Source organism: Passer domesticus, chromosome 17 (assembly GCF_036417665.1).
Source record: "Passer domesticus isolate bPasDom1 chromosome 17, bPasDom1.hap1, whole genome shotgun sequence".
NCBI lineage: Eukaryota > Metazoa > Chordata > Aves > Passeriformes > Passeridae > Passer > Passer domesticus.
In genome coordinates, this window is record NC_087490.1 from 974,374 (window position 1) to 987,171 (window position 12,798).

Sequence of the window (12,798 nt, forward strand, 5' to 3'; positions counted from 1 at the left end):
CAAATGCCCATTCTGCTTGATGCCTCTGATTTTCCAGATGACACAGCCACAGCAGGAACAGCTCAGGCATCTGGGATTCCCTGGGAAGATTTTCCCCAGCGAGTCCAGCGAGTCCACAGGCAGATTTCTGAAGGATCTGCCAACCCAAAGCATTGCTCAGCTTTGCTGTGGCACCAGTGACCTGTCCAGCACATACTGGGATGCAGAACCAGCTGGGATCTCGGTGGAAAAGGTTTCCCAGAGCAGCTGTGGCTGCTTCTGGATCCCTGGCAGTGTCCAAGGCCAGGCTGGATGGGGCTTGGAGCAGCCTGGAATGGAAGTGTCCCTGCCCATGGCATGAGTGGCACTGGATTATTTTTAACATCCCTTCTAACCCAAACCATTCCATGATTCTGTGATATTTCCCACAACACCAGTATGTGTGAGAAATAGGAATTATGTCAAGCACAATTTTCAAAGCTGAACTCACACATAAAGCAGTTTTTCCACAAGGAAGCCACAAACCCTGAGGTGCTGTCCCCCAAGAGGTCCCTGAACACAGGAAAACCCTGAAGCAAGAGGGTGGCCAGTGCTCCCAGGGAACACAGGCACACCCAGAAATGAGGGAGGAGGGATCTGGCACATTCCAAACCAAATGTAGGGCAGGATTCTGCAGGTGGGGCCCAGCAGAGAAGGAAAAGGTAGGAAAAGGAATAGGTCCCAGTTCATCCCACGACACAGCAGGAACAGCTGCTCCATGAGGAGGGACTGAGGAGATTCAGCTGGAATCCTCAAATTCCTGTGGAAATGGGGCAGAGAGAGAAAATCAGGGGAAGGGAGTGGCTGATAGGCTGGAAGCTCCTGAGCAAAGATGTTCCTCACCTCCAGGCTGGGCTCTGAGCCTGTCCTGCAGGGCTCTGCTCCTAAACAAAAAGTCCCTAGGATGAATCTTGATAAACCTGATTTAGATTGGTTTTCTTTGGGATTTTTTTTTTGTCCAGTGATTTCATTTCACCTGAAGTGTCCGTAAATGAGTGGCCCAAGTCTGATTTCCTCACCTAAATCCCCCCTCCAAGGCTGATCCCTGTGCCCCATCCCTCTCCTCTGGCTGGAGGATGTTTTCCCTGCTCCCTGCACAAAGGGCAGGACACAGATGGTGCCTCCAAGGCCTGGCCTTCATGAGAGATTTAATTTGGACGTTTTTTCACAGCAGTGAGCCCATCTGGGGACACAGGATTGTCCTTTGCTCAAAGAAGGTGCCACCAAGACCTGACCTTCGTGAGAGAGGGAATTTGGGGCTTTTTTGGCAGGACTGAGCCCACCTGAGGACAGAGGATTTCCCTTTTCCTTTTGTCCCAGCTGCATCAGCCCCAGAGGCTGCTCAGCCATGAAACAGCCCCAGCACCAGAACCCAAGCCCCTGAAGGCCCAAAATCTGCCCAAACACCTGTGGTGCATCAAAGGAATTTGATGTGGTGCATCAAAGAAATTCCTGCTCATGGAAACCAGGACTTGTGGGCACAGCTGGATCAACCTGGCCACTGCATCAGGGAAAGAAAGATTTCCACGTTATTCATTAAAAAGGCAGGACAAGGGAAATGCAGGACTTTTGAGCAATGGGGCTGCCAGGAGAGTCAGGGAGATAGTCCTGAGATTTATGAACAAAATGTGCTCCCCAACTCCTGCTACAGCTTTGGAACTTGTGGGAAGTCTTATTTATCAACCCTAGGGAAAGGACAAATGTAGGAACAGGCCATGACAGATAATAATTCAATGTGCTGGGTGAATCTCCAGCGAGTGGCATTTTTCATTTCACTCCTGTGTTTGCAGAGAACTTGGCACTGGTGTTGTTTTCATTTAATTTCTCTGTTTGTAAGAGCTCTGCCCATTCATTTTGGCTGGAATCTGATAAGCAAAGCGAAGGGAAGACAAGGCACATGTTGTTCTTGAGGCAGGGAAGCTGAAAAGAAAATAGATTTTTATTATCAACTCAAATATTGACTGGGTGTCACGACGAGGGAGGGAGGGAGGGAAAACTTGCTCCAGAGGTAACCTCGGAAGAATCCAAGAATCCCAGGCTGTTTCTGGAAAGTCTTTATCTTCTGGCTTCTTGCTTTGATAAATAAAGTGTCAAACTGGGAAATGGACACTGCACTGTGCAAATGTCACTGGTGGGAGAGGGGAGATGCAGAGGCACAGTCATGAAAAAGGGGGATGGTTTGGAGCTGAAGAAGGGTAAATTTAGTTTGGAGTTTTGGAAGGAGTTGTTCCCTGGCAGGGTGGGCAGGCCCTGGCACAGGGTGCCCAGAGCAGCTGTGGCTGCCCCTGGATCCCTGGAAGTGTCCGAGGCCAGGCTGGACACTGGGACTTGGAGCAGCCTGGGAAGGTGTCCCTGAGAAGAGCTTTAAGGTCCCTCCCAACCCAACCCATTCCAGGATTCCATGATTCTCTGTGATGTGGTCTCACATCTACAGGAGCCATTGCTCATGGATGGAGCCCAAGGACTGCTCAGGTTGGGTTAAATTTGGGATTCAGCAGGGCAGGAACACAGAGCAGTGCCAGGTCTGTGAGTCGTGGCAGAGGGGTGTTGGTGTGGGTGGAAAAGCAGTCACAGAACCATGGAATCATGAAACCATGGAGTCATGGAGTCATGGAATCGTGGAATCATGAAACCATGGAGTCATGGAATCATGGAACCGTGGAGTCATGGAGTCATGCATCCATGGAGTCATGGAATCATGGAATCAGGGAGCCATGGAATCATGGAATCATGGAGTCATGGAGTCATGGAGCCATGGAATCATGGAATCATGGAATCAGGGAGCCATGGAGTCATGGAATCATGGAATCAAGGTTGGAAAAATCCTTGGAGCTCCTGCAGTGCAACCCTTCCCCCAGCACTGCCAAGGACACCCATGCCCCCAGGTGCCAGGTCTCTGTGGGTCTTGGACACTTCCAGGAATGGTGGGGATTCCAACACTTCCCTGTGACGTGCGGAGTAAGGAAATGGTCATGGCAGCATTCCATGGATCTGGAGAGTGCCAGGCAAGGACATGGCTCCAGGGGTTGGGGTGTAAAGGCTGTAGTAGCTCAGAGGGACTGAGAGAAGGAGGTACTAAAGGGTTCCCCTCTTTCCTTCTTCCACCTTTCCATAAAAGAAAGGCACAGAAAAAGAAATCTTCCTCCTGAGCCAGCCAGGAACAGCCCTGCAGTCCCTTCCCAACTCTTCCTTCTTTTCAAAGTGACAAAAAACTGGGACAGAGGAGCTGCAGCCTGTCAGGCATTGCCAGATCCAGTTCTGGCTGATGCCTGACACAGATTCCACCAGGAATTCCTGTCCAACCTCTTGGCTCGGACCTCTGGGGGCAGCCATGGGTGATTGGCAGGGCTGGGAATAAGGATGGGATGCCTGATTGAAAGGGAAGGGCCCTGCAGTCAGGAATCAGCTGAGAGAGACAGGCAGGGAATGCAGAGAGACCTTGGTGGGAGCATTCCCACAGAGATAAAACATGGCCCATCCAGATTATCCCATCCCCATGGAACCTCTTGTGGCTCGTGCACAAAACTCAGGAGCTGCTCCTCTTTTGGAGATGGAAAATCAGATCCAGTGGTCCAAACAATTCATATTTGATCCATCCAAAGCACATTTTCCTCATTTCCAGTGGTGTGGGAGTGGGCAGAGCAGGGGAGCAGCTTCCAGAAATGTCACTGGAGAAGGATTCCCTCATTTTCCTGGAGTGCAGGAGATGAAGGAAAACCCTGGCACACATCCAGATCAGACACACTGGTTTCCCTTTGGGGACAGGTTCTTATTCCCATTTTAATATACAAGGCTGCCCCTAAAATAAGAGAGGGAGCTTGGAAATAAAGGGAGATTCCAAGGAAACAGAAAATGGAAAAACATCTTAAAGAACAGACAAAATGAGTCAGAATGAGATGAAAAAGGGTCTGGAAAAAGATTCATCCCCTGCCACCACAACCCCAAAACTGGTCCTCGCAGCCAGGTCCTGGCAAAAGCCTGAAAGCTGGAAAAGGAAAAGGACAAAGCACAAGGATGACTGAAATCAGCCCAAACTTGCATTGTTTGGCTGAATTAATTAACAATAATTTTTATCAGAAATGTGTTTTCTGTGTATATTATTTAAAATATTGGGGCAGCTCCTTGAAAACAGAGGGATTTTTATTCTGTTCCCTACCCCCCATCCCCGTTATAAAAGAAAAAGAGAAGAAAGTTCTTAAAGGAAAAAGAAAGGAAAAGCAAATGGAAAAAATTATCCCTATTTCTGCTTTATTATTAGTTTCAAAGCCATTTTCACTGGAAAAACATGGAAAAGGAACATTTTGCTGGAAGGAAATCAGCTGGGATTCCAGGCATAGGCATGGGTTAAGGTGCGGAAGTATTTTTCTAAAACATTATTATTCCTTGCATTTTTCCTGGTTTTTTCTAACATAAAAAATGGTATTCATGCTTTTCTTGGGATTAATACTTAGCTTTTTCCTGGTTAAAAGGCAAAAATCCAGCTTTCTCTTGAACATCTGCACCCATCTTCTGGTTTTCAGCCCAAACCAGTCATCTGCACTGGTGACATTCTGCTCTCCAGCAGAGTCCAGGGACAATTCCACTCCTTTGGATAGGTACAAAGCTCTCTGGAAATGGGAAAAAGCAGCCAGGGAATGTTTAATGAGAATTTCTTATCTGGGAAATCTTGAAGTAACATGGTGTGGGTGATGCTGGGATTATTTGTCACCAACCAGGCACTGATGTTTGGTTGGCTGAAGAACTCAGGCCCTAAAACCTTGGAATGTTTAAATTCCCAGGACTGGCTGGGATTTGACCCTGCCATGAGGACATTTTGTTTGGATATAACAAAATCCATCCCATACTTTGCTGAAGTGGAGTTTAATTGAGTTTGGAGTGTGGTCTTGGTGCCAGCACAAATTAACTCACCCCGGGCACCAGGAATGCAGTTCTCCAAAAGTCCTGCATGATTTATGGAGCTCCGAGGAAAAGTGGGAATAAAATGTGCCAGGTCATGAAGGGACAAATCAGCCCATGGGGCTTTAGTGGCTCCTCCACATCCATAACCTCAGTTTTAACTGAATTCCATAACTCCATCCATAACTTCAGTTTTCCTCCCAGATTTCCCTCGGCCAGGCTGAGGCAGCTGGGATCTGCCCACAAGGATCCATCTGGCAGCTGCCAGGCCCCATTCCCACCATCCTGGAAGTGCCATCTGGCTCATCCATGCCCTGGATCCCACACGGATCCCACTTGGAACTGGGCTGGCCTGAACCTCCCTTATCAATATGGAACACTCCCAATAACTGATGCAGGCAAAGCAATCAATTACAGCACCAAGAAGGGACAACAGAAAGGTTTGGACAGGAACATCCAAGTTTTCCATGTTTTTTTTATGCTTAATATCACCAGGGATGGAGGGATCTGATCTCAGCATCCACTCCAGGTGTGAATGGAAAAACAGCCATAGGAGTGTGGGACTTCTTCCCAAGTTTCTGGAGCTGTACATGGATTTTTGGTGCAGGAAGAACCTCCCCTTTGCAAACCTTGGGAGCTTCACCACTGGAATAGAAACAAATCCAGGATGGATCCCCTTTATTTGCCAGGAAAAGGCAATGTTGAACCCATGGTGCGGCATTTCCTGTGCCCCTGCTTTGGACAAACTTCCCAGCCATTCCCAATTCACACCAATGAACCAAACAGATGGAGCTGGTCCTTTGTTAATCTTCCTCTGGATTTGTCTGGGGCTTGCTCTAATTGATTCTGAGCTGAGCTTCCATTCTCCAGGAGGGAAAAATAAAATCAAATTTCCAGATTTAACTCCAGTGCATCAATTCCATTTCCAGGGGTTTTGGGGTTTGATTTCCTTGGATAATTTCCTGGCACTCTGGGTTTGGAGCAGGAGCAGATTGCTGCAGTGATGCTCCGGAGGTGTGCAGGGACACATCTGCAGTCTGTACCCACCTCACCCTAGGCTAAGGCTTTGGAAAAACAGGATTTTTATAAGTTGTCCCCTAGAATCCTGGAATTCTTCAGGTTGGAAAAGCCCTCTGTGATCACCAAGTCCAACCAGCAGCGTATTCCCCACTAATCCATGTCCCCAAGTGCCACATCCACAGTGTTTTTGTCTCTTCCAGGAATGGGGACTCTACCACTGCCCTGGGCAGCCTTTCCAGGGCTTGGCCACCTCTGGCTCTGAGATAAAGCACTCCTTAGAGCACTGCAGGACTTTCCCAAGGATCTGAAGGAATATTTTTGGACTTTGGGTTGTTTAAGTGTGCTGGAAATTGATTTAGGATTTGGAAATGGAATTTAGGATTTTGGGGTTGTGAGGCTTTTTGTGGGTCCAAAGTTACTGCCATCGGAAATTCCCTGGAAAATAGGTGGGGAGGAAGGGAGGAAGGGAGGAAGGGAGGAAGGGAGGAAGGGAGGAAGGGAGGAAGGGAGGAAGGGAGGAAGGGAGGAAGGGAGGGAGGGAGGGAGGGAGGGAGGGAGGGAGGGAGGGAGGAAGGGAGGAAGGGAGGAAGGGAGGAAGGGAGGAAGGGAGGAAGGGAGGAAGGGAGGAAGGGAGGAAGGAAGGAAGGAAGGAAGGAAGGAAGGAAGGAAGGAAGGAAGGAAGGAAGGAAGGAAGGAAGGAAGGAAGGAAGGAAGGAAGGAAGGAAGGAAGGAAGGAAGGAAGGAAGGAAGGAAGGAAGGAAGGAAGGAAGGAAGGAAGGAAGGAAGGAAGGAAGGAAGGAAGGAAGGAAGGAAGGAAGGAAGGAAGGAAGGAAGGAAGGAAGGAAGGAAGGAAGGAAGGAAGGAAGGAAGGAAGGAAGGAAGGAAGGAAGGAAGGAAGGAAGGAAGGAAGGAAGGAAGGAAGGAAGGAAGGAAGGAAGGAAGGAAGGAAGGAAGGAAGGAAGGAAGGAAGGAAGGAAGGAAGGAAGGAAGGAAGGAAGGAAGGAAGGAAGGAAGGGAGGGAGGGAGGGAGGGAGGGAGGGAGGGAGGGAGGGAGGGAGGGAGGGAGGGAGGGAGGGAGGGAGGAAGGAAGGAAGGAAGGAAGGAAGGAAGGAAGGAAGGAAGGAAGGAAGGAAGGAAGGAAGGAAGGAAGGAAGGAAGGAAGGAAGGAAGGAAGGAAGGAAGGAAGGAAGGAAGGAAGGAAGGAAGGAAGGAAGGAAGGAAGGAAGGAAGGAAGGGAGGGAGGGAGGGAGGGAGGGAGGGAGGGAGGGAGGGAGGGAGGGAGGGAGGGAGGGAGGACCTTGTTCCTTCACCTGTTTTCTCCTTCTCCACTGCTTGTGCAGATTTTGGGAGGTTGTCAAGGAATATCTCCAGGTTTCTCAGCCAGAACAAGCCCAGCTGGGGAGTCCAGTCCCATCCACTCTGCTCCTTCCTGCTGGAATCCCCATGGGATCCTGCTGTCCCCACTTCTGCCAGGCAGACCAGTGACCCCAGTGGGCAGCACTGGGAATACTGGGAGCACTCAGACAAGTGGAGAGACAGCACAGCACCAGCAGCAAAGCCTCCTCTGGCTTCACTCATCCCATTCTGGATGTTTGCCCAAGTTCCTGAGGCCCTGGGAGCTGGGAGAGGGAAATTCCACAAATGTTATTAAATAGGTTAGGATTTAAGAGGAGTTGGAGTTACGAGTTAAAGCGCAAATTTGGGATCAGGGCTCAGAAACATCCATTCAGCTGTTCCAAAACATAACTTTTGCTAATGTGGACAATAAAGCTTTCCTTAAAGTTCATATCTCTCTTATTTTTCCTTAAATTTTCTTTTTTTTTCCCTCAGCCTCTGAACATAAAATCCAACCATTTGCTCCTTTGCTCTGCCCAATTTTTTGTAATAAATGTCATCCTATTCACGCAAGAATTTCTCTCTGTCCCTAATTCTTCATCAAGAGCAGCAATTCTCCTCCTAAATCATGATCTGTGAGCATTTACTAGGAGCCTTTCCCTATTTGCCTCCCGGATCTCATAATTCTGGGCAAAATTGGAAGTGCTGAGCAAGAATGAAGCGTTATCAAGTGAGGATCAGACCATCCACAATCCCATTAGTCCAAATTGGATTAATTATTTGCAGGAAGTGCTAAAAGTGCACTCAAGGCTAGATGGAGCATGGAATTTCATGGGTTAAGCAAAAAGGGAATTTGTCACTGAGAAAAACTTTATTAATAAACAGTTAATTTAAGCCAAACTTGCAGAGGAGAGATCTGAATGTAAAGATTTTTTATAGCTTTATATAAACCACCATTAACTGAGTCCCTTGGAACTCCTGGCAGAACATCAGGAGCAACACCATGTGGGAAGTGACCTCCTGCAGCAGGGATGGTCAGGGAATGATCTGAGGGAGAGGAAGGGCACCAGGGATCCCAGGACTCTGTTCCACCAGTGGGAGGAACAGGAATATTGGCATTAATATGGTAGAGAACTCCATGCAGGAGGCATCCACCTGAACAGCCACTTCTATGTGGGATTTGCAAACTATGCAGGAGACTCCTGAGCAGCCTGGGGGGTTCATGTGGCACATTCCAGTCCAGGTCAGCTCTGAGGTTCCCCCAAAGTGGGAAAATCTTTTTGCTGAGACATCAGAAGGAGCTGGGACCTGGGGGATGGACTGCTGTCACTGATGGATTCATGGAATTATGGAATATTCTCAGCAGGAGGGAACCTACAGGGATCACCCAGCCCAGCCCTGTCCCTGCCCAGACCCCCAACAACCCCACCCTGTCCATCCCTGGCAGCGCTGTCCAAAGGCTCCTGGAGCTCTGGCAGCCTCGGGGCCGTGCCCATTCCCTGGGGAGCCTGGGCAGTGCCAGCACCCTCTGGGGGAAGAGCCTTTCCCTGAGCTCAGCCTGAGCTGCCCTGGCCCTGCATCCATTCCCTGGCTCCTGTCCCTGTCCCAGAGCAGGGATCAGAGCTGCCCTCGGGAGGAGCTGCAGCCCCTGAGGAGTCTCCCCTCAGTGTCCTCTGCTCCAGCTGAACATTCCAAGTGCCCTCAGTCCCTCCAGAGCCTTCCCCAACCCCGTGTCCCTCCTTTGGTCTCTCTCCAGGAGCTTTAGCTCCTCTCCAGGTGGGGCTGTCCCAGCCGGAGCAGAGCAGGACAACCCCCCATTCCTGCTGCCCCCAGGACAGGGATGTCCCTGCTGCCTCCACCCTCTCAGGTTTTGTTCCAGAGGATTTATGGTTCACACAATGTGACAAGGAGCTGGATTTGGCCCATCCCTGCTGCACATTCCACCCAATCCTGCCTGAAATCCCAAACTCTTCTCCACGGCTCCTCTGTTCCTCACTGTGCACAGCTCAGCTCTCACCACTCCCAGTTTTCCAATATTCTCTTCTGCTGCAAGTTGGAGTTGCCAAGTCTCCTGAGGGTGTCTTCTCTTTGCCCATTTTACCTTTCCTCAGCCTTAGATGTTCCCCTGGATCTCCCCTTCATTCCAGTTCCTTCCCATAAACTTTGACTCCTGCTAATTTCTGTTTCCAGCAGCTGTAACTTTATCCACCCTGCATTTTTCTCTCCCAAAAAAGTGTAACTCCCTCTAAACCTTTCAGGAGCAGAGCAGCTGCTGTCATCCCAAAGTTCTCCTGCTGGATCCACTCCCTCCTCCCTCATCCTGCCGGACACATCTTTGGTTTCCCACCTGGCTGACCTCCACCATCTTCTTCCCCTCCTTCCTCACCAGCAGCCACTGGTATCAATAATGCTGAATTATGAATTGGCTTAATGCTATTAAATAATTTACTCATGATTTTAAATTCTTCCAGCAGCTTTTTGTCGACCAGTGCTTACCCAAGGAATTTAGTTTGGAATTCCTGAACGTTCGGTACTGTATTCATTAAAACAAAATAGAAAAATAAACAAGAATGGAGAAGTTAATGGAATAACTTATGGTTGTTCTGTGGAAGGAATAACGCCCAACTCTCTGCAGTTAGCAAAGATGATTTAAAGTTTCATCTGGGTGAATTAATAGGATGTAATGAAATCCACTACAATAATCAGGGCCTTATCTCAAAATGCCAATCTTGCCTCATCTGCTATTCTGGGGAAGATGATTTTGTTATCAATAATGGAAGGAATTGGTCCCTCTCTTCAGAGTCTTGTTCATACTAGGCAGATTCTTCTCTGTCCAGTTATTCTGGAGTTCTCTCAAAAATAAATCCCAGGGCTAAAATGGAAACAATTCCTTTAACCATCAATTAACTGCAGCACTGTCTTTGGGGCTGGGAATACCACCCTGCTCTGGCCTGGCTCCCTCAGCACCCCGAGGGAAAAGGGGAGCAGAGGGAGCCCATGCCAGGGGAACCAGGATCTTCTCTCCAGAGCAAACCCCCCACAGCCCCTTCCATGTACAGAGCTGAAACCTGAAAGAGGAAAGTTCCTCCTTTGTGTCATTTAACCAAATCCCACCTAACCATGGCAGAAAAATCTTCATCCCAGTTTAGTCCGGTATTTGAAAACTGACCCAGGCAGACATTGTGAATATTAATTCATTAAAATTAATTCTTTAAAATGAGGACACTTGACTACATTGTCCCACATCCAGCTGCACCTATAGGATTTTGTGGATTTTGTCACAGTGACAGGTGATCCTCAACCCCCTGGGGTGACCGAGGAGCTGGCACTCAGGGATGTCCCATCCATGGCTCCTTTATCTTAGCTCCCACATGCTCATGGAGGTCAGGAGCTGGGGCTACAAGGACAATGTCACATCTGTGTTCCTGCAGGGAGGAACCCTCCAGAGGCACTTTGAACTACATTTAGAGGTGCACAGAATATCCTGAACTGGGAGGGACCCACAGGAATCACCCAGCTCAGCCCTGTCCCTGCCCAGACCCCCAACAACCCCACCCTGTCCATCCCTGGCAGCGCTGTCCAAAGGCTCCTGGAGCTCTGGCAGCCTCGGGGCCGTGCCCATTCCCTGGGGAGCCTGGGCAGTGCCAGCACCCTCTGGGGGAAGAACCTTTCCCTGAGCTCAGCCTGAGCTGCCCTGGCCCTGCAGCCATTCCCTGGCTCCTGTCCCTGTCCCAGGAAGATCAGTGCCTGCCCCAGTGCTGTAAATCCCAAAAATGCACCCAAACACCAGGAGGTCCTGCAGAGAATCCTGACCCCACAGATTTGGTGGGATCCTTTGTTTTAGGAATTTGGCAACAGCTGTTATTTCCTGAGAGGAATTAGGTGTCCCAAACCTGCACCCAGCCTCGTGCCCAGGTCCAGACACTACTCCAGGACCTGCTCCACCTTGGATCACAGTTCTGGGTGGAATCTTTCATTCCTATCCCTACATTGACTCTTCTCGGAATCACTTTTGAGAGCTGGATTGTGACAAGCCAGGCTCAGGACTGTGGCCTTAGCAGACAGAAAATAATCACTGTAATAACTCTTCTTCTCGTGCTTCTTTACTCTCCTGGAATGATTCACTTCATTCCTGTCACCACTGATCAGCTCCAGCCAATGCAAATTCCAGCTGCAGTAGGAGACTCTATTTTCTCCTTGCTCTGTGAGATTCATCTTAGTGAAAAAAGGCTTCTGGAATTACACCTGCTTAATAAAAAATACCTGCCTGATGGAAGCAGAACAGTCTGACACAGGAATTCTTGACAAGGAGAGGTGTCCAGTGGCTTCTGCAACACTTCTGGAGCTCTGGGGTTTCCTTACAACACTGCTCCAGACCACTGGGGCAATTAATGTGGGGCAATTAATATGAACCCAGATCTCATCTCTATAACTTGATTAGAAATCCTCCTGGTTCCTGTGAGCTGCCAAGACCTGAGGTGGGGTTCAGGTGTGCCCAGGGGGGTCACTCTGCCCAGGGGAGATACAGTGGGGGCTGGGGGGTCTTGTGCCATCCTAAAGGAGGGATCTGAAACAGCTGATTCTAAAAATGCCTGTTTCCCTCCTGGATCTCCAGGCAACCCACAGGCTGGCTTAGCTGTGGATATCCTTCCTTAGGTTAAACTAGGAGAAATTAATCCCATCCTGAGCACCCAAAATGAAAATAAATTCCTCTGTCGCTAACCAATGAAAAATTCCCAATAAATTTCCCTTTCTGTGTTGAATATTGACCAGTCCAGGTGTTGTTTTCCAGCTCTTCCACTCTCACACCCAAAGCCTCTGGGAGCAGGAGACCCAGCTCCTCACCTGGGACACATCCTGATAGTCAGAATTACTGGGGGGGTGTCACCACCCTGTCCCTGTCACACCCCATATCCCTGTCTCACCCGTGTCCCTGTCACACCCCTGTCCCAGCCTGCTCTGTTGACAAGTCCAGGTCCTTTGCACAGAGGCTTTTTTGGGTTGTTCAGCTCCTGGATGTGGCCAATTTCATGGCTGGACTCCAAGGTCTTGGGGGTCTTTCCAAGTTTAATACATTCTGTGGATTCTCTCATTCTGTGGAGGCTCTTGAGTCCCTGCTGGGCTCTGTCCAGCCTGGCTGAACGTCCCAGATGGGAGAACTTCCCTTCTCCCCATGGTTCATTACAAAACCCCATTGTTCCTGCCACTGGAAGGTTTTGATTTAAAACAACCTTATAAAGTTTTGCTCATTTTCAGCTGTTAAGCCCCAGAAAATGACCCCAGTATGAATGCACTGCAGTGAGTGACACTGACAATCCTGTGGTGTCACAAACACTGGGATCAGCTGAGATGTGGTCATGGGAACATGGATACAGAATCCCTGCAAGGAAAACAGTGAAGAGGACAGAGAAGGGAGGAGAGGAAAAGAAGAAAAGAAGCGATGTGATAAAGAAATGCACCATGGCATTTTGATTTATCAGAACAAATCTGTTTGTTCTCCTGTTTGCTGAAGCAGTTCATGAATTATGT

At 49.1% G+C, this 12,798-nt stretch overlaps 2 long non-coding RNA genes across 8 annotated transcripts; one reads left to right on the top strand and one right to left on the bottom strand.

Moving 5' to 3' along the window:
- The first annotated feature begins 2,841 nt into the window (after positions 1 to 2,841).
- Positions 2,842 to 9,781, top strand: LOC135282766 (uncharacterized). Of its 7 annotated transcripts, XR_010348817.1 has the most exons (4): positions 2,842 to 3,023; positions 4,277 to 4,367; positions 5,119 to 5,354; positions 5,444 to 6,116. It is a non-coding gene; the product is annotated as an uncharacterized LOC135282766 (long non-coding RNA). The 7 variants fall into 7 exon arrangements; XR_010348819.1 differs by lacking the exons at positions 5,119 to 5,354; positions 5,444 to 6,116 and adding an exon at positions 9,528 to 9,781; XR_010348814.1 differs by lacking the exons at positions 5,119 to 5,354; positions 5,444 to 6,116 and adding an exon at positions 6,135 to 6,230.
- On the bottom strand, positions 4,377 to 12,580 carry LOC135282767 (uncharacterized). Its single transcript, XR_010348821.1, has 4 exons — positions 12,501 to 12,580; positions 11,533 to 11,648; positions 7,245 to 7,553; positions 4,377 to 4,625 (listed from the first exon to the last, which is right to left on the bottom strand). It is a non-coding gene; the product is annotated as an uncharacterized LOC135282767 (long non-coding RNA).
- Positions 12,581 to 12,798: the final 218 nt, after the last annotated feature.